This window comes from Thunnus albacares, chromosome 5 (genome assembly GCF_914725855.1).
Source record: "Thunnus albacares chromosome 5, fThuAlb1.1, whole genome shotgun sequence".
In the NCBI taxonomy this organism is placed as follows: Eukaryota; Metazoa; Chordata; class Actinopteri; order Scombriformes; family Scombridae; genus Thunnus; species Thunnus albacares.
In genome coordinates, this window is record NC_058110.1 from 4,456,221 (window position 1) to 4,477,434 (window position 21,214).

At 40.9% G+C, this 21,214-nt stretch overlaps 1 long non-coding RNA gene across 1 annotated transcript; it reads left to right on the plus strand.

The window, feature by feature from the left end:
- The first annotated feature begins 18,803 nt into the window (after positions 1-18,803).
- LOC122981698 lies at positions 18,804-19,124 on the plus strand. The gene is made up of 2 exons (XR_006403295.1): positions 18,804-18,905; positions 18,965-19,124. It is a non-coding gene; the product is annotated as an uncharacterized LOC122981698 (long non-coding RNA).
- The last annotated feature ends 2,090 nt before the right edge of the window (positions 19,125-21,214 follow it).

Sequence of the window (21,214 nt, forward strand, 5' to 3'; positions counted from 1 at the left end):
AGAAGTGAGTTAACTGGACCCTCTTCAGTCATATATGTAAGGATAAGGGGTGTTTTGACATGCATTTTAAGCTCACAAATGTTTACATTACCAGCAATGTGTTTATATATACAGACTACAAACTAAAGAAATATTGTAAATAATATAATAAATGTCATGTGTCCTATTTGATGGGTGTGAGACCTCCACTGGTAGGCTGATGCATAAACTCCCCCTATGACTGCACCAGGATAACCTGGAAACAGCCAGGGGAAAACTAGCAGCAGTGTAAAGTCCATCATTCAGACAGTGACACATTTAGGTTGTTTTGACTCCGGCATATTTGATTTTAAATGAAATAATGACTGAAAGAAAGTGCTGACTTGGTTTTAAGTAGTTTTTTTGTATTTATGTCCATAAATGCACCTTAGGTTGTGAACAGGAACTCCTCCAGTCATCTGGCTGCTAACGAGGAGTCTCCTCCATGCTTCTCGTTACCTCCAGGTGAAGCCGCTGAGTTTAATCTGTCGGTGACACCTGGGGGCCCTACCAGCGCGCAGACCTGGCCAACTCTGTTTAATCGCTGCTGGTACGGGAGGCTCTGGCTCCATGGGAGTTTCAGAGCCTGAATATTTGCTATTTCCTTCTTTCACCCGCTTCTTTTTTTCTCCACAGGTTGTCCAGTTGTGGTTCAGGTGCGCCCGGCGAGATTTCCATGAATCCAATAAAATGCGCTAGGCACGGCCCGACACACTGCGCAGGGCGCACTTGATTGAGATTTTCGCCACATCACTCTTTAACTTGTCAATGGCACGCCACCTGTTATTGACTATGTAACCCACTAAGTGCTACAGGGTAAAGAATAAAGAATATATGGACCAGGGGCTAGGTTCGTAATGGGAGGGTTGAAAAGGGAATGGCAGACAAAACAGGTAAATGGAGCCACCAGGAACGTTTCAGGTAAGTTTACTGTACCAAGTTATAAAACATGAACATAAAATGCAGTGCAATTATCATCAATATCCCAAGATTTCACAGTCTTTCAGCAGAACTTGAATTGAAAGTGTCCATGAGTGTAATGTCCCTTTAATGTCTTTGCCATATCAGTCAGCGCGCTCAAGTCAATGTTTTATGTCAAGTCAGGGGGAAAAATTCAAGTAGTCCCATGTGTGGTGGTCCTACCACACTGATACTTGAGTGGAAGCAAAAAAAGATACCAGGTCCTCTTCTCAGGTCTCGGTTCCTCACTCCTTAGGTTAAGAAGAGATCTCACTGGGGGCTCGCCATCTCCCATCCACAGGGAGAATCCAGATCCAGTTCTCTTGTTCTCAAAAAAAGCCAGCCTGCATGAAGACAGGACTGTTATTTTCATGACGTCACTACTTTTCTCTAATGGCCATAGTAATATAATAATTCTCCACACATTACTGTAGCACAATAATGATTAAACGAATTCTCTCTTTTAACTGTACAGTTGTTGTTGTTTTTTTTATCTCAATGTAAGTATTTCCCACATTTTATACATTTTTTTCAACCTTTTTATACATTTTTAATCAACCTTTTAAACATGAATTTAATCAACATGAATTTTAGCTGTTAACCCATGAATTATGATGTTTTAACTTTTAGTTATAAATGAACTTATCCATCAGTTTCGTCATACAAGGTATGTCAATATAACTACACACACAGTATCAAAATAAACATCATACCTTACTTCTTCTAAATTATCAGAGCAATAATATTCAGTTTTTAACTCTTAAGATAGTTAACAGAAACAGTGAGCAGCAGTGATAAGCCAAGTTCAAGCGTTTAAGGAGCACAGACACGTTTTCTGCCACCTCACACATCAACTCACAGTGTGGCTAATACACTTAGCATGCGCTGGCGCTAATTAGCTCGGCAACTCACCAAGACGATAATGCCAAAAGTACTACTACTCCTGGCTCACGGACCCTCGCACACCTCTGACGTCTTCAGATGACTATTTTATCTCATGGATATGTTAATAATCGCTGTTCTAACTCTCTACTTCTCATCTACTCCGACCGCTGCTGTTTTACCCGCACTGCAACTCACTGACTTCTGCGTAAAGAGAGGGTGGGACTTAACTCCCTCTAACCAATCATAAGTTTGCTCTACTTGATATGACAAATAAGGACTGTGTGTGGAAAATAAGTCATTGACAGATTGATTAACAAATGAAAATGAGATAAATAAGGAAACTATAGAAAAATAAAGATATAATTGGACCCAATTCTCTACTGGGTTACAAGTACTTTAACACGTACACTGTTTGCCTGTTACAACTTGTCCTGGATTTAGTCCTGTTCGGGACATGTGTGCAGGCAGTCATCTCAGTCAATTGCGCCCCGCGCAGCGCAGATGTACATAAAAGTACATAAATATACATGGACATACATAAATATACATAAATCTACATTCACGTACATAAATATACATAAATGTAGATAAATGTATGCATGCAGTGAAGAAAGCAAGAGGATAGAAAAGAAAAGAAAAGAAAAGAAAAGAAAAGAAAAGAAAAGAAAAGATAGAAAAAAAGAAGCAGCAATATATACAGGCTCTGAAGCAACCAGGCTGCCTGAGCCTCCCATACCAGCACGACAGACTAGGCCAGATCTATGCACTGGCAGGGCCCCCCGGTGTCATGCATCGCGAGCTTGAGCTCAGCTGTGCACCGCGAGCTCGAGCTCAGCGGTGGACCGCGAGCTCGAGCTCAGCCATGCATGACACCTGGCGGCTATCGAGGACTCCCCTCGGCTGCGGACCGAGGCGACGGCTGCCGCATGCTGCCGCGGTGCATCAGAGCCTCCACGTCTCCTGTGAGGGAGTGTGGAATGGAGATTGATGGCAGGACGGGGTCCTATTTATAAACTCGGTTCCAAGCCTTGACGCTGTCATTGATGACGTCAAATAAGCACTGCTGTCAACTGACAACTGATGACACATCAATATGGACATCCTCTGTGATGTCACATAGCCGTCACGACGAACATAAGATGAAATGAAAGAGTAAAATAAACATCTCAAACTCAAATTCATTGATAAATAGAATATTTCTCACAACAACAGGTGGAGTTAAGGGAAGCTTGATTGATGCCAATCACAACAGCTCCTCTCATAAGCAGCAGGCAGTTTAATGAGCCAAGAGCTCCGGAGAAAACTCTTCTTCCCAAGATAAAAAAATATATACACTTCCCTAAATATGACTATACAGCCCGAGCACACCGAATATTAACAGACAGCACCCACATTTATACAGTATGCCAAATATGCTTTGGAGGTAAGATTTGAATTTCGGTCGCAGGAGACACTGAAATTCCTGTCACCACGTGCAGTGTGCACATTGTTAGCAGACAATTAGCATATAATGTACAAAATATTACATGAAACCAGCAGGTTCTTGTAAATATTCCTTTTACACAAGTAATCAACTTTAAATCATTCCCAAATTGTGTCAGTAATGTTACTAGGCTGTATGATCTGTAAACAGTGTAACTTAGGAAAAAATTGTCATAGAGTTAATATTGGATCATGAGGATGTCTTGTCATACTATGGGAAAACTGATGTCCTCCTGAGTGATGTATATCTCAGCAAAGGAGCAATTATGTGTTCTGATGTCAATTGTGATGGACATTTCTCACCCCAAAGCCCTCTGTGCTATGTGTGATGGTATTGTGGGAGCTGTGTATGAGGCCGGAAGATAATACTTTGCTTACTTCTTCCACCACCGTAAAAACTTGTGTTATAGTATACAACAAAATAGTTCTAACACAATATAGGCTAGTTTTAGTGTTATAGTGATGTGTGTCTGTGGTGCTGCATTGATTGGTGCGATTAATAGTAAGTGCTCCTCTTCTCCAGATGGAGGCAGTGTGGGCCAGACTAAGCAGCATTGCTTTCTGAGGTTTCTTCCTGGAACATGAAGCTGTCACAGCTGTTTGTTGTAAAGTGTGCAGAGTGTAAAAAGACTGGGTCCCGCTGTATCGCTCAGGCTGCACTACAGCGTCTATTCACAGGCGCCATCCAACTACTGAGCGGCACGGGGGCTTTGACCTGCTCCGTTTCCCACCTGGGCCGGTGCACCCCTCCTCAGACCACCTGGTGGTCCCGAGCTCCCCCAGGAGCACCATATCCATACCCAACTTAGTGCCGACACCCGATCCACATAGTCCGCTGCAGTTCAGAGCTCCTGAGCTCAAGCCATCCTCCAGCCTCAGCCTCCCGGTAACTTGGATTACAGGCGCGCGCCACCGCACCCGGCCAGAGACACCTGATTCATCCCAGTTTTGGGATTTAACAAAAGTCATGTCGCCAACAAGCACCTTCCAGCGCCATCTAGCTTCCAAAATGCCAACTACAGTGTTGAAGGTTCATCAAACAGGTCAACACTTTCCCAAAGATCACTCACTGATAATGTCTCATGTTTTGAATAAAGATACATACTTGTATAACATATGGCCAATTGCTCTTTTAATCTATGCTCATTATCAATTTATTCATATCATCCTATATACATACAGACGCTTGACAAATTCAAGGAAAAGCTGCTCCAGGTCTGAATGCTTGACCCCTACAGTGAGGGGATCTGGTGGCTCTGTTATGCTGTGGGGGGCATTTTGCTGGCATGGTTTGGGTCCACTTGTCCACTCAGAGGGAAGAGTCACTGCAAATCAACACAAAGTTGTTCTGAGTCATCACCTTTATCCTATGATGAAACATTTCGTAATGGGAGGGTTGAAAAGGGAATGGCAGACAAAACAGGTAAATGGAGCCACCAGGAACGTTTCAGGTAAGTTTACTGTACCAAGTTATAAAACATGAACATAAAATGCAGTGCAATTATCATCAATATCTCAAGATTTCACAGTCTTTTAGCACAACTTAGAGTGTAATGTCCCTTTAATGTCTTTGCCATATCAGTCAGCGCGCTCAAGTCAATGTTTTATGTCAAGTCAGGGGGAAAAATTCGAGTAGTCCCATGTGTGGTGGTCCTACCACACTGATACTTGAGTGGAAGCAAAAAAAGATACCAGGTCCTCTTCTCAGGTCTTGGTTCCTCACTCCTTAGGTTAAGAAGAGACCTCACTGGGGGCTCGCCATCTCCCATCCACAGGGAGAATCCAGATCCAGTCCTCTTGTTCTCAAAAAAAGCCAGCCTGCATGAAGACAGGACTGTTATTTTCATGACGTCACTACTTTTCTCTAATGGCCATAGTAATATAATAATTCTCCACACATTACTGTAGCACAATAATGATTAAATGAATTCTCTCTTTTAACTGTACAGTTGTTGTTGTTGTTTTTTATCTAAATGTAAGTATTTCCCACATTTTATACATTTTTAATCAACCTTTTAAACATGAATTTAATCAACATGAATTTTAGCTGTTAACCCATGAATTATGATGTTTTAACTTTTAGTTATAAATGAACTTATCCATCAGTTTCATCATACAAGGTATCTCAATATAACTACACACACAGTATCAAAATAAACATCATACCTTACTTCTTCTAAATTATCAGAGCAATAATATTCAGTTTTTAACTCTTAAGATAGTTAACAGAAACAGTGAGCAGCAGTGATAAGCCAAGTTCAAGCGTTTATGGAGCACAGACACGTTTTCTGCCACCTCACACATCAACTCACAGTGTGGCTAATGCACTTAGCATGCGCTGGCGCTAATTAGCTCGGCAACTCACCAAGACGATAATGCCAAAAGTACTACTACTCCTGGCTCACGGACCCTCGCACACCTCTGACGTCTTCAGATGACTATTTTATCTCATGGATATGTTAATAATCGCTGTTCTAACTCTCTATTTCTCATCTACTCCGACCGCTGTTGTTTTACCCGCACTGCAACTCACTGACTTCTGCGTAAAGAGAGGGTGGGACTTAACTCCCTCTAACCAATCATAAGTTTGCTCTAGTTGATATGACAAATAAGGACTGTGTGTGGAAAATAAGTCATTGACAGATCGATTAACAAATGAAAATGAGATAAATAAGGAAACTATAGAAAAATAAAGATAGAATTGGACCCAATTCTCTACTGGCTTACAAGTACTTTAACACCTACACTGTTTGCCTGTTACAACTTGTCCTGGATTTAGTCCTGTTCGGGACTTGTGTGCAGGCAGTCATCTCAGTCAATTGCGCCCCGCGCAGCGCAGATGTACATAAACGTACATAAATATATATTCACGTATATAAATATACATAAAAGTACATAAATATACATAAATGTACATTCACGTACATAAATATACATAAATGTAGATAAATGTATGCATGCAGTGAAGAAAGAAAGCAAGAGGATAGAAAAGAAAAGAAAAGAAAAGAAAAGAAAAGAAAAGAAAAGAAAAGAAAAGAAAAGAAAAGAAAAGAAAAGAAAGAAAAAAAGAAGCAGCAATATATACAGGCTCTGAAGCAACCAGGCTGCCTGAGCCTCCCATACCAGCACGACAGACTAGGCCAGATCTATGCACTGGCAGGGCCCCCCGGTGTCATGCATCGCGAGCTTGAGCTCAGCTGTGCACCGCGAGCTCGAGCTAAGCGGTGGACCGCGAGCTCGAGCTCAGCCATGCATGACACCTGGCGGCTATCGAGGACTCCCCTCGGCTGCGGACCGAGGCGACGGCTGCCGCATGCTGCTTGCGGTGCATCAGAGCCTCCACGTCTCCTGTGAGGGAGTGTGGAATGGAGATTGATGGCAGGACGGGGTCCTATTTATAAACTCGGTTCCAAGCCTTGACGCTGTCATTGATGACGTCAAATAAGCACTGCTGTCAACTGACAACTGATGACACATCAATATGGACATCCTCTGTGATGTCACATAGCCGTCACGACGAACATAAGATGAAATGAAAGAGTAAAATAAACATCTCAAACTCAAATTCATTGATAAATAGAATATTTCTCACAACAACAGGTGGAGTTAAGGGAAGCTTGATTGATGCCAATCACAACAGCTCCTCTCATAAGCAGCAGGCAGTTTAATGAGCCAAGAGCTCCGGAGAAAACTCTTCTTCCCAAGATAAAAAAATATATACACTTCCCTAAATATGACTATACAGCCCGAGCACACCGAATATTAACAGACAGCACCCACATTTATACAGTATGCCAAATATGCTTTGGAGGTAAGATTTGAATTTCGGTCGCAGGAGACACTGAAATTCCTGTCACCACGTGCAGTGTGCACATTGTTAGCAGACAATTAGCATATAATGTACAAAATATTACATGAAACCAGCAGGTTCTTGTAAATATTCCTTTTACACAAGTAATCAACTTTAAATCATTCCCAAATTGTGTCAGTAATGTTACTAGGCTGTATGATCTGTAAACGGTGTAACTTAGGAAAAAATTGTCATTGAGTTAATATTGGATCATGAGGATGTCTTGTCATACTATGGGAAAACTGATGTCCTCCTGAGTGATGTATATCTCAGCAAAGGAGCAATTATGCGTTCTGATGTCAATTGTGATGGACATTTCTCACCCCAAAGCCCTCTGTGCTATGTGTGATGGTATTGTGGGAGCTGTGTATGAGGCCGGAAGATAATACTTTGCTTACTTCTTCCACCACCGTAAAAACTAGTGTTATAGTATACAACAAAATAGTTATAACACAATATAGGCTAGTTTTAGTGTTATAGTGATGTGTGTCTGTGGTGCTGCATTGATTGGTGCGATTGATAGTAAGTGCTCCTCTTCTCCAGGTGGAGGCAGTGTGGGCCAGACTAAGCAGCATTGCTTTCTGAGCTTTCTTCCTGGAACATGAAGCTGTCACAGCTGTTTGTTGTAAAGTGTGCAGAGTGTAAAAAGACTGGGTCCCGCTGTATCGCTCAGGCCGCACTACAGCGTCTATTCACAGGCGCCATCCAACTACTGAGCGGCACGGGGGCTTTGACCTGCTCCGTTTCCCACCTGGGCCGGTGCACCCCTCCTCAGACCACCTGGTGGTCCCGAGCTCCCCCAGGAGCACCATATCCATACCCAACTTAGTGCCGACACCCCATCCACATAGTCCGCTGCAGTTCAGAGCTCCTGAGCTCAAGCCATCCTCCAGCCTCAGCCTCCCGGTAACTTGGATTACAGGCGCGCGCCACCGCACCCGGCCAGAGAGACCTGATTCATCCCAGTTTTGGGATTTAACAAAAGTCATGTCGCCAACAAGCACCTTCCAGCGCCATCTAGCTTCCAAAATGCCAACTACAGTGTTGAAGCTTCATCAAACAGGTCAACACTTTCCCAAAGATCACTCACTGATAATGTCTCATGTTTTGAATAAAGATACATACTTGTATAACATATGGCCAATTGCTCTTTTAATCTATGCTCATTATCAATTTATTCATATCATCCTATATACATACAGACGCTTGACAAATTCAAGGAAAAGCTGCTCCAGGTCTGAATGCTTGACCCCTACAGTGAGGGGATCTGGTGGCTCTGTTATGCTGTGGGGGGCATTTTGCTGGCATGGTTTGGGTCCACTTGTCCACTCAGAGGGAAGAGTCACTGCAAATCAACACAAAGTTGTTCTGAGTCATCACCTTTATCCTATGATGAAACATTTCTATCCTGATGTGAGTGGTCTCTTTCAGGATGACAATGCCCCAATTTATATGTTCAAAAGGGTTCACTGAATGTTTTGATGAGTATGAAAATGATGTGAGTCATAGTCTATACTATGGCCCTCGCAGTGACCAGATCTCAACCCAAATTCAACACCTATGAGAACTTTTGGACTGACGTGTTAGACAGCGCTCTCCACCACCATCAAAACAACAAATGAGGGAGTATCGTTTTGAAGAATGGTATAACTGACTTTTATTAAAAATAAACAAATAAATAAAAAGTTGTGATTTTTTTCTTTTCATTTGAATGTATGTGATGTACATTGTTTGTATTGTATATTTTTTCGAATGGACTGAGTTTGACAAGAAAGTTGACATAACATAATATAAGCGTGGTCAGGACATCGATAACTAATATGCAGATGAGAATAGAAGCCACCTTAATGCAGAAATGACAGAGGTTGTCACTCCAACACAGACCATCAGAAACCTGGATAATGTAAGACTCATACAGGCATATCCTGAACAGGACTAAAAGCAGAACACGTTGTAAGAGGCAAACAGTGGACATGTAAAAGTACTTCATACCAGTCTGTGTGTTGTTGACACGTTACAGAGCAGTGATGTGAACCCAGTGATGTGGCGAAAATGTCAGTCAAGTGTCAGTGCCTCAAATGTACACAAACATACATAAATATACATAAACGTATATACATATACATAAACGTACATAAATATACATTCACGTATATAAATATACATAAACGTACAACTTTACCACTCAATGTTTCATTTTCATTGGTGGGTGGGCCCTCAGCGCCCCCTTGCCCCTGAATGGCTAGTGTGCTCTATCAATTATGTTAGCACTGTACTCTTCAAAATAAAGGTTCTACCTCTTTGCCTTTAGACAGTGCATGTCAACACAAATACATATACATACATACATACATACATACATACATACATACATACATACATACATATATAGTGAAACATACACAGACAGACAGACAAACAGACAGACAAGGCTACCTCACGATCACAGACCATACTCGTATTGGCGACTACGATGCCCTTTAGCCTTTAATTCATTTTCTGCAGCAGACACATTTTCATGTCTACTCAAACAGACTGACTACATTTGTACTCAGCCAAATCCCCGAGTAAGAAAAAAAAAAGCAGCATTGAACGTTTGTAGCCCTTATATTATCATTTAGCACAATTATGTCTGTAGCTGCTATCCATCCATACCTTAGCTGATGTGATTTTGAAATTCAATGAAGAAATAATATCTAGATATGTGTATAAAATAAAATTTAATATTGGTACGTTTGCATGTTTAAACACATATTTAAATATACAATGGACACACATTCAAACAGTATTTTTGATTTATTCAAGAGTGAACATCAAACAGACAAACACTGAGCATCAAACAGGTTTAAAAAAAAAGATGTAAATGGGAAATCTGTTGAAAATTACTTTTTGAGACCAGACCAAACCCATGTAAAACTCAGAATGCCTCATGCATGCTCATCAGGAGCCTGACAAATGTGAGATTGTTTTGGTGAGGGGAAATCAACAAGCTCAAAAACATAAATAATTTAGTACAGAACAAGTGTTACTCAAAGTCCAAAATCTTTCAGGAGTGTTACATCTGCATCCAGTGCCATGGTAGCCCCCTTCAGGTGCAAAGAGACATGACCTGAGTTCTAGTTCAACACAGAACACTGAACATAGAACTTGAACATACAGTACAGAACACACTAAATTGAACTGCTGTCCTCTTTAGGTCAGGGACCTTAAAAAGGCCAGTGCTGCAGACAGTCTAGGTACCTCTGTGTACACAGGCTGTTCATCCCTACACTTGACGCAGAAGATGGGAAGATGTGTTTCTCCACCTCTCAACGCTGATCCTACATATCACCAGGCTCCAACAGCAGGAGGAAAACATAACATGGACTAAGTCATTGTATCTTTGAAAAAAAGACATGTAAATGGGAAATATGTTGAAAATTACTGATTGATATAATCGACTATATTTCTTAAGCATACACTCAAACTGAGATAAACACTGTTTGTTCAGAGTCCACAAAAGAAATACTTTAGAAAAGATTATGTTGTTATAATATGAAAATCAGGTACTGAGATTATAACTAAATGTGGACAAAATTTCCATCTTGTCACTTGATGTCATTGATAGTTAAATGTAAAATTTGAAAGTTCAAAAGTTAACACACAGTAAGCACTGTTATTACTGATGACCAAGCCAATTGTAAAAGGTCATAAAAGTCATTAGGTTTCAACAGGAAATTACTATGGAGTCTGGTTGAGCAGACTAACCGTAGTGTAGTCCTTTAAAGCAATATTTGTTCAAAATTTTTTTTGATTCTCATTGCCATGATATTGCCTGAAAACACAAGTCTGTATTCAATTGTTTTTCATTTTCTCTCTAAATCCATAATTTTTACTTAAAGTCAAATTGTTATACAGGTACTGTATTAATTGTCAAGTTAAATTATTTTGAAGACAATTGTTCCAGTACTAATTCTAATACCACATTTGATTATTTCTGTGTTACATTGAACAACATTCAAACAAATGCAGAATGGAAACAATACCTCTGTTCAAACAGGTACATACAGGTTCAAACAGGTACATAATAAAATCCTACTCTGAAGTCGACAAAATTGTCATACATGTGGGTATGAATGATATTAAATAACAGCAGTCCAGATTGTTAAAACGAGACTTTACCCATCTCTTCAATGTCCTTAAACAGTCCCGTGGCAGTACCTACATATCAGCACCAACCCCCTCTTTCAGCTGTGGAGTGGGGTGTTTCAGTAGACTGCTCAGCCTCAACACCTGGCTCTTGTCTGCATGCAACTCCAACAGTGTGCACTTCATTGACAATTTCAATCTCTTCTGGGAACGTGGACACCTTTTTGGAGCAGATGGTCTCCAACTGAACAATGCTGGCGCACGTATGCTTTTTGCCAACCTGACATACAACATCAACCATCCTCATGCTCCCATGTCCACCTGCCCATCACGTCACTACAGCATGCCCATCCACCAGTCAAGTGCTGACCGGTCCGTCAGTCATTGATGCTCCCTTGGTCCTGGTCCATAATTGTTCCGCCGCTTACAGCAGTACACTTTCTACTGGACTTGGACCATAAAATGACACTTTTAAAATCCCTTAGCAACAGGCAGTTGCAGGAAAACATTATGATTAATTGTTTCTCTTCGCCCCCAGTATCTTCTCCTTTACCTCCGTCACCACCGGTCTGTGCCACTGGCTCCCTCTCCCGCCCAACTTATTTTTATGACAGCCTAGAAAGCAGAGGTGTCATTTCTGAAAATCTAATCATTATTAAACCTATCAGTTTACCTCTTCAAACCCCAACCAGAGTTGCCTTACTGAATGTGAGGTCCCCATCAAATAAAGCATTTATATGTCAAGACATTATCTCCTCTAATAAGCTGTTTTTCGTCACGGAAACGTGGCTAAATACAGACATCATTCCACAAATAGAAGCCACGCCCCCAGGTTAAGAACATCTCCATCAGCCAAGACTTACAGGTCGCGGTGTTGGTGTTGCCGTAATCTTTAGAAATATTTAACTTGCTCTCCTGCTTCCCTTGGCGCTTTCTCTGCTTTTGAATCTCTGGGTTTTGTACTAAATGGTAAATTACCTGTATTGTGTGTTTTAGTCTATAGACTGTCAAATCAGAACAGAGCCTTTCTTAGTGAATTTTCTGAGCTCCTTTCTGTTGTCATGTCAAGATATGACAGGCTTTTAATTTTAGGTGATTTTAATATACATGTATGCTGTCCTACCAATACATTGGCTACAGATTTTTTGCATCTTATTGACTCTTTTATCTTAGTTCAATCTATGACCTGCCCAACACATGTTAAAAATAATACTCTGGACTTAGTCCTTTCCTTTGGCCTTTCACTTAGCGATTGTGTTCTACATGACATCTGTGTGTCTGACTGTAAAGTTATTTTATTTGACACTCAGCTTCCTCTATCCATACCAAAACTGCCTGAGGCTCTCGCGTCTTCTGGATCCATGGGTAGAGTTTCTTGAGGACTCCTGCTGTTTCCTTGTCTTGAAACATGTGGTCAGCTAGTGAGACCCAACACCTCTCAGATATCATCACCAAGAGCAGTCATAACTCCAGGATCCTGTTTAGCACCATAAATTCTATCGTTAACCCCTCTGCTTGCTGCACTACAAATTCCTCCCAAATCATTTGTCAGGAGTTTAAGGACTTCTTTATAAACAAAATTGACAGCATTAGTTCAAATATTTCACACCCTATCAAAAATTTCTCACTGGCTACTGAGAACCTTCCTGTTTTAAATAATTTCCACCCTGTCTCTTTCCCCCTGCTTGGTCGGATAATTGCAGGCACGAAGCCCACTAGCTGTCAGCTTGATAAAATTCCAACAAAGCTCCTAAAACAGTCATTTGCAGCAGTTGGTCCTAGCATACTGATGATTTTTAACAGTTCTCTAGCCACAAGCACAGTCCCGTCTTGTTTTAAACATGCCATAGTTCAGCCACTCCTTAAGAGGCCTGGTCTTGACCTGGCTATTCCAAACAATTTTAGGCCAATTTCTAAGCTGTCTTTTTTTATCTAAGGTTTTAGGAAAGATTGTTTTTAATCAGATCTTGTCCTTTTTAAACCAAAACAATATTTTTGAGAAATTCCAGTCAGGGTTCCGCAAACACCACAGCACAGAGACAGCTTTACTAAGAGTGACTAATGACCTCTGTGCTGCGGATGTCGGTAAATGCTCCATCTCAATTCTTCTAGATCTCAGTGCAGCCTTTGACACTGTTGACCACACAATTCTCCTGGATGGCTTGCAACGCTGGGTCGGCCTCTCTGGATACACCCTTGATTGGTCCCACTGCTACATTTCAAACAGACAATTCACTGTTTCTATTGGCAGCTCATCCTCCACACCAGCAAATATTTCATGTGGGGTTCCGCAGGGTTCAGTTTTAGGTCCTCTTCTTTTCTGTCTTTACATACTCCCATTAGGAAGAATCATCCAAACTCATAACATCTCTTTTCACTGTTATGCAGATGATACTCAAATCTACCTCCCCCTCAATTCCCAAAATCAGGCTGATGTAACTAAATTACAAAACTGTCCCAAAGATATTAAAGACTGGTTGGCTCATAACTTCCTGCAATTAAACGAGGACAAAACAGAGATCTTACGCTTTGGCCCCCCACATCATACTACTGCTATTACTCAGAACCTCAATCACCTCTCCACCTACATCAGACCACATGCTAAGAACCTGGGTGTTATACTTGATAGGGACCTAAATTTAAACAAACAAGTAAATTCCATTGTCAGGTCCAGCTTCTTCTAACTCAGAACCATTTCCAAAATTAGGCATTTCCCCTCACCCTCTGACCTAGAAAGAGTTATTCATGCACTAATATCATCCAGGCTGGACTACTGTAACTTCCTCTACCTAGGCATCTCTCAGGCTACCATTTCCTGTTTACAACTTATCCAGAATGCTACTGCACAATTATTAACAAGGTCCAAGAAACAAGACCACATCACCCCTATCCTTGCATCCTTACACTGGTTCCCCGTTCATTACAGGATAAACTTCAAAATTCTTCTAATTGTCTGTAAATCTCTCCACAGTCTTGCCCCTATTTATATCTCAGAACTTCTCACCCTTTACAGCACCACCAGACCCCTCAGATCCCCCCAGTGTGGTATATTGGCTGTGCCCAGTTCATGGAAAAAAACGGCTGGGGACAGGGCTTTTTCTGTAGCGGCTCCTCGGCTCTGGAATAGCCTGCCAGAGACCATTAGACAGGCTGAGTCTGTTGATGCTTTTAAGATGCACCTGAAGACTCACTTTTATTCTCTGGCTTTTAGCTGTGTTTAATCTGTTTTTTATCAGAATTTTGGGTTTTAATTTGTGCTTAAAAGTGTTTCTATTTTTCTCTTGCTCTATTTTTTATGATTATCTGTCATGCACGTATATGTCTTTATGCTTGTATCTGTATACATATGCCTGTCTTTGTGAAGCACTTTGGTGCAAAACCTGTTTGCTTTTAAGTGCTATATAAATAAAATAAACTTGAAACTTGAACTTACTGCCATGACTTGCACTGCCGTCAAGTCATGGCTGGCAGCCACTATGATCTTCTTAGTGACTACATCCAGGCCTTGGGATGCCTCCAGCAGGTCCTCCATGTGGTTCCTCAGTGTGTGGACTTCAGATTGCTCATTTCTGCATTTGGTACAAATGCAAATAGTTATCAGATCAAGTAATTACACCCATTTAAGACAGATTACTATTTGAAGAAATTTAGCACTGTGTGCAGATACGTATTCCCTAGCAAATAGAATGTTCCTAAATTAATAAGAACATGTTGAAAAATATTTTAGATTTTCTTGACAGCTTCCATGAAAATTAACTTTCCATGAAAATGTGTGTATCTGTAGTAGAAGTTTGAGCTATGAGTTATGAATATTTTGGAAATGGGATGAATTGGCGACACAGATGTAGAAGCAGTGAATTGAAGCAAGTGATAGCTGCTGCACACTAATGTTACTCTCTATATCGTCATTATAAATTTTGATCATAATGCAGGATATGTTTACCTGAACAAAAATTCAGCACAGTGGGGTCAAATTATATTTATTTATCCAAATTACATTTAAAAAGATATTGTTAAAAGATTATCAGTAATTGACTGATAATAGAACTGAAGGTGACAGTGGCTCCTCATACCATATGCTGACCCACAAAGCACAGAGGAGGTGCGCTACAATGAAGTCCATACTTGTGCATGCTCAGTTGTAGAGCGCATCTTCAAGCTACTTAAATGCTGGTTTGACTGGACGCCTCAGATGGCAGACCTATGTTGTACTGCAAAAGTCTGCCAAACAGTCAGCGCTTGTACTGTTTTAGTTTAGCATAGAGGTTTGGCATTTGGTTAGATATCTAATAAAGTTACAAAGTTATACAAGTTTTATGTAAAAGATGGTCATTGATACAGTGAGAGACAATTTGTTAAGGGTGGATGCAGCTATAGCAAAAACACAAAATGGATGCCTGCCAGAAAGCAACCTTTTGCAAATTATCTGATGGTTTTGTCAGTCTGTTGTTTGGCAGTGAAATAAAGTGCAGTATATCACGATCCTTCAATATGAATGCTAGCCCTTTTTTTACACATTAATATATTTTTCTTATTGATGGACCAGTTCACACCTTCACCAGAGAAAATTAGTCTTGTTATCTAAACAATACCTGTTTCTTGATCTTCTTTAACACCATTACCTAAATGCAGATATCTCAACAGCAGGGATTTTCCTTGCATTCTGTCTGTATGTATTTGGCACAAATGAAAATTAAATTAAAAAAATATTTTATTTACCAGTTGTCCCTTCAGACTGTCTGTAAGGATGTAGTCTTCACTACCCATGGCCACCTCCACTTACTCAAGGATCACTGGTACACTTGCTTTTACTTCCACAAATCTAACCACGACTACCCTTGTGGATACCATATTTCCATCCATTATAAAGAACAGTGAAAGAAACCAAGCTACCACATAACATGCAGTACACTGCAGTGATTCAAGTTGTCCAGCAACAGAGAGATATCGCCTGAGTTCTAGTTCAACACAGACCTGCCTTTTCATGTTTTCACACAAGCAGTTCAGTCTTCAAGATTATTTGGATGTGTATACAGCCTAATTCTAATATTAAACCACAGTATTGATACAAAGTCCAAATGTTAATGACAAGCTGAAACTCTGAACAATTAACATAGTAAATAAGTAAATATCTCACTGGACTGTAGAATAAAATTGAAGAAGTAGCTTCTTCAGTTGTGTTAGTTAGAAACATGTTAATTTAAACCCTGACAGGTATGTTAATCTCCTGATGTCATCTAATGTTCCATTCAGGAGTGAGCTACTTGGATGAGTGGCGAAAACTTAATTTAATTCCACAGTCCAGTGAGAGATTTACAGGATACCTGGTTGATTGAGATGAACCTACAAACATCTGAGCAATTAAGCTATCAACTCAACAGTTTGCAAAATACCTGGAAAGTGTGGGCAATTCTGTCAACGTGCACGTCATCTATTTTAAGAGTAACTCTTGCATCCTCTGAAAAGAACAAATGTCTCCCTTTTATGTGAATTATAGTTGCTTGAAGAACAGTTTGCTTCCTATCTGCACACTGCTCTGAAGCATTGGTCCTGCAGGGGGAAATGTGGAAAAGAGGAGGGTAGATGTGCAAGCCAAGGCCGAGATGTAATACAAAGTTTGATTAAACATGGCTATTCTGATAGATAGAAATATCCAATCATCTCCAGTTTGAATGTGGATTGACTAAATGGTTCTCCAAAACAAACATACGTTGATTTTGCACCCAAAATGGCATTGGCAGAAAGCAGGTGCACGATTCCCAACTGTAAGTCGAGGTTGCTAAAGCCACCGCAATTCCTTACTGGCAGACCTTCCCGAATATACGTTCAAACCTCTGCAGATGATCCAGAATGCGGCGTCACGGCTGGTCTTCAACCAGCTCAAAACAGCATATCACCCCACTTTTCATATCCCTCCACTGGTCCCCAGTTGCTGCCTGCATCAAATTCAGAACCCTGACACTTGCTTATAAAACAGCAACTAAAACAGCTCCAGCCTACCTGAACTCCCTCATTCAGGTCTACGCTCCCTCCTGCTCACTACACTCAGCCAATGAAAGGCACCTTGAACATCCACCACAACAGGGCCCTAAGTCACTAGCTAGACTCTTCTCTTCTGTGTTTCCCCGGTGGTGGAACGAGTTACCAAACTCTGTTCGATCCTCAGAATCCCTCTCAATCTTTAAAAAAAGACTAAAGATCCAGCTCTTTCAAAAACACCTCTGCACTTGATGGACTGAAGGAAGAGAAAAAACAAAAATACAAAAAAACTAAGCTTTTAGGGAAAATGGAACCATCATTAAAAAGTTAACCAAGTCACAGAGCATATTCAGAACTGAATGGATGGGGACTAAACTATTATTTTATGTAAGCCTTTTCATTTTTTTTTGTTACATTGGTCTGGCTAGTATGAGACACAAAATACAAATTAAAAAAATACAAAACAATTTATGAGCACTGGATTATGCTTTTATTGATTGGTTGATGCTTAGGAGCTGACTGGAGACTTGACACTTAGATTAGAGATTTGTGACTGAAATGCTTACAAGAAGGACTTTGGACAGAAATCTGTCTGTAATATGTGATAATTGATTTGTATCAAGAATCGATACAGTTGAATAGACACCTATTGATTAGGCTCTCTCATGTTTATTTTCTCAATTTCCAACTGGACCAGCATATGAAAGAACAATGATAACTGGCTACCTGGCCTCAAAAGGAAGCCGAACATCAGAGGGGTGCATTGGTCATGTCCTCGTTATAAACCAGCCATATCATGCAGATTGGTATCATGTAGGTGTTATTAAAGGCTACTAGATTGCTTGTGTTGTAGATTACTGTGACAATACCCTGAGGAAAGTAATTGTTCTTGCTTATTTATTCATCAGAGATCAAGAAACTTAAATCCAGTGCCATACATTGCAGAGTACATGGGTAACAAATTGCACATTGTCCAAAATGAGAAACTGGTAATGTTTGGGGTGCCCCATGTCCTTTCTGTTGATGGTTTCTCCAGCAAAACTGTCAGCCACTCCACCATGCAGGTGAAAAACTTATTTAAAATAAACAATCACAAACAGTACAAATTGTTTGGTGAGGTAGATGAGGCAATAAAACCATATAAAAAGGAATGCTCAGCAAAAACCTATGTTTTGAATACCCCTCATCCACTGTCAATTCAGAAGTGGATCATGCTTTTCGAAGTTTCTATGGAAATTTGAAAAACTATTGGCATCCATTGTAACAAAAAATCCTTACAAACATTTTGTCATGACCCCTCCTGCTTGTGATGCCTGCTTGTTTTATGTATGTGAGTGTGTTTTTGTTATTTTCAGCCTTTAGTTTGAGTGAGGTGTGCTTGGTGTGTTTTCGTTTGGTCTATCTGTTTGCTTGTTCCCTTCCCCCTTTGTCCTCTCTCTCTCTCTCTCTCTCTCTCTCTCTCTCTCTCTCTCGCCCTCCCTCTTGCTGCGCACCTGCCTGTTATCTGCAGTCAGCACACCTGTCTGCCATCAAGTTATCTCCTCTTCACTACAAGAAACCTACACCAACAGCCAATCAGTGCCAGATTGTTGTGCCATACACGGTTTGTTTGCCTGTCTGCCTGTGAACATGAAGATTTACACCTGTTCTCCTTGTCTCCAGGAATATCTGTCTGCCTACTCACCTCACCTGCCAGCTCTCATTCTCAGGATACCCTCTGCCAAGCCTTCTTCCCTGGATACCCTTCTCAGCCAATACCCTGGCCTGTCTTCATCTCACTGTACCTGTTAATTGTCTAAATAAAATACTTTTTTTTCACCTACCTGCCGGTCCAGCATCTGCCTTTGGGTTCTGCCTGAGATTCGTGACACATTTACAAGCTACCTTTCAAGCTCACAAGGTCTTTGATACCAAAACATAGGTTTTCATAGGAGTATTTCTTTAAATTTTGTAATGTTTCTTTGTCATAAATTTTATTTAATAACAAAATGACAGAAGCAGATCCATATATGTACCCTTATAGCACTTGTCACTTAGTTCACCCTTTCAACAAGTAGTAGTTTTTCAGATTCAGTAGGAACTGTTTCAGTGGTTTAATATCATGAAGACACATTCATTTTTCCAGATAAAGGTTGTTGGGACGTGCAGGAAAGTGTTTGGTTATTAGCAATAATTTGTAATTATCATAGATAATTATGAATTAATATTAATCAATAGTTCAGGCACCAACTGTTGGATCTGTAAGGAGCACAGTGGATTACTTGCAATAATTATCAATTATCAATGATAATTAATCAATTATAACAATTTATAGAATTATTAATATGAATTAACAAATACGGGGTACCACCCGGAAACCGGGACCAATAACCAAACAGGGTAGTCTCATAAAAGGAGTTCATCTAGAATGTTAATATCTGAGAGATATCAACATTCAAGGGTGAACAAAGAAGGATGGATTCAAGCTCTGACTCCTTCAATCAGCCACTTTTAACAATATATTAGACACAATAATGACAAAATAACTGCTCTTTAAAGATATAATAGTGTTTATTAAACTTAGCAAAATTAACAAAGTTAACAAATGCGTCATTCAATAAACAACTACTCTAAAATCTAATTCTACCAAACAAAACACACCAGCTATGTACAGGGTTGAACACATGCAGGGGAATGCATGTGTGTGTGTGTGTCAATGTATGTGAGTGGGTGTAAGTGTGTGTGTGCCAAGATGGCGACGGGGCCTGACGTGATGACGTCGTCGGTCTGCGATGCGGACGTGACTCTGGGAGGAAGTCATGTCACACGAGACCCGAATGGTGAAAGTACGGCGGTGTCTCGGTTAGACAATAGCAAGATGGCGCCGCCTGGTGGTCGGCATCTTGCACTCACCCAATTCTGTGAAAAGCACACGTGTCTGATGGCAGATAAGGAACGACAAAGAAAAGCTTTGTCCGACATTATCTGACCATCAGATGTGCATGTTGGTGCGTGTGTGTGTGTGTGTGTGCACACATGTATGTGTTAGTCAAAAGAGAAGGAAGAAGGAGAGAAAGCGGTTCCTTTGTCCACAGAGAGCACAGTCAGCACACGTATGGACGGCAATCTGTAACGCATGTTGTCTGGTTTCTGATCGACAAAGCAATTTACTTTCTCACTCACGATGGCACAAACACAACGGTAGTCCCGGGCAGGACAAACACAAAACAGTCTAGTTTGGTGAACACAACTAAACAGGCAGCAAACTTAAAATACTAAGCAGGAAAAATGGATTCGGCGGTCCGTCAACCCACACAACAAGAAACAATAGCAATAAAGCTAAAAAGCTAAATGCTAAACAACAGCACTGATGCTGAAATGAACCAGACTTATGCCTCTTACTTGATCGCTTCAGAGGGTGAGCAGGGTGTGTGTGAAGTCTGTCTTTCTGTCCGGTTCTGTCCTCGGCTCGGATTCAGACGGTGGCCATTCTCGCACGGTCGGCGAACGTTTAACGGCAGCTGGCTGATTCTCGGTGGTGTGGCAGAGAGAACAGCAGAGTTAACTCGGTGAAGAAGAGCGGGGGAGAGAAGTTCCACATCTTCCTGAAGAAACTCTGTTTCTTCCTTCTCAAGGGAATTTGAAGACGCTGGTTGAAGCAGCGGTCTCTCTTGGATCCAGGAATGTGTTCGGGGGAACACGGGCGAAGTCTCATTTCTTCCAGCAAGGGGAGTGTTCAGTGAGGGGAAAAACATGTGCGTGGGGTACCTACATTAGTGAAGCTGACTCACAGGAGGACGGTGTTTCTCCCGGCTCAGTTCACAGTGAAGGTGTATTTTTCAGGGCATGCTCAATTTTTAAAGGGGCGGTGATGTCATGGCTGCGTCATCAGGATGCTCCGCTGTGTAGGAGCATCTCCGCCAATGAGAGACT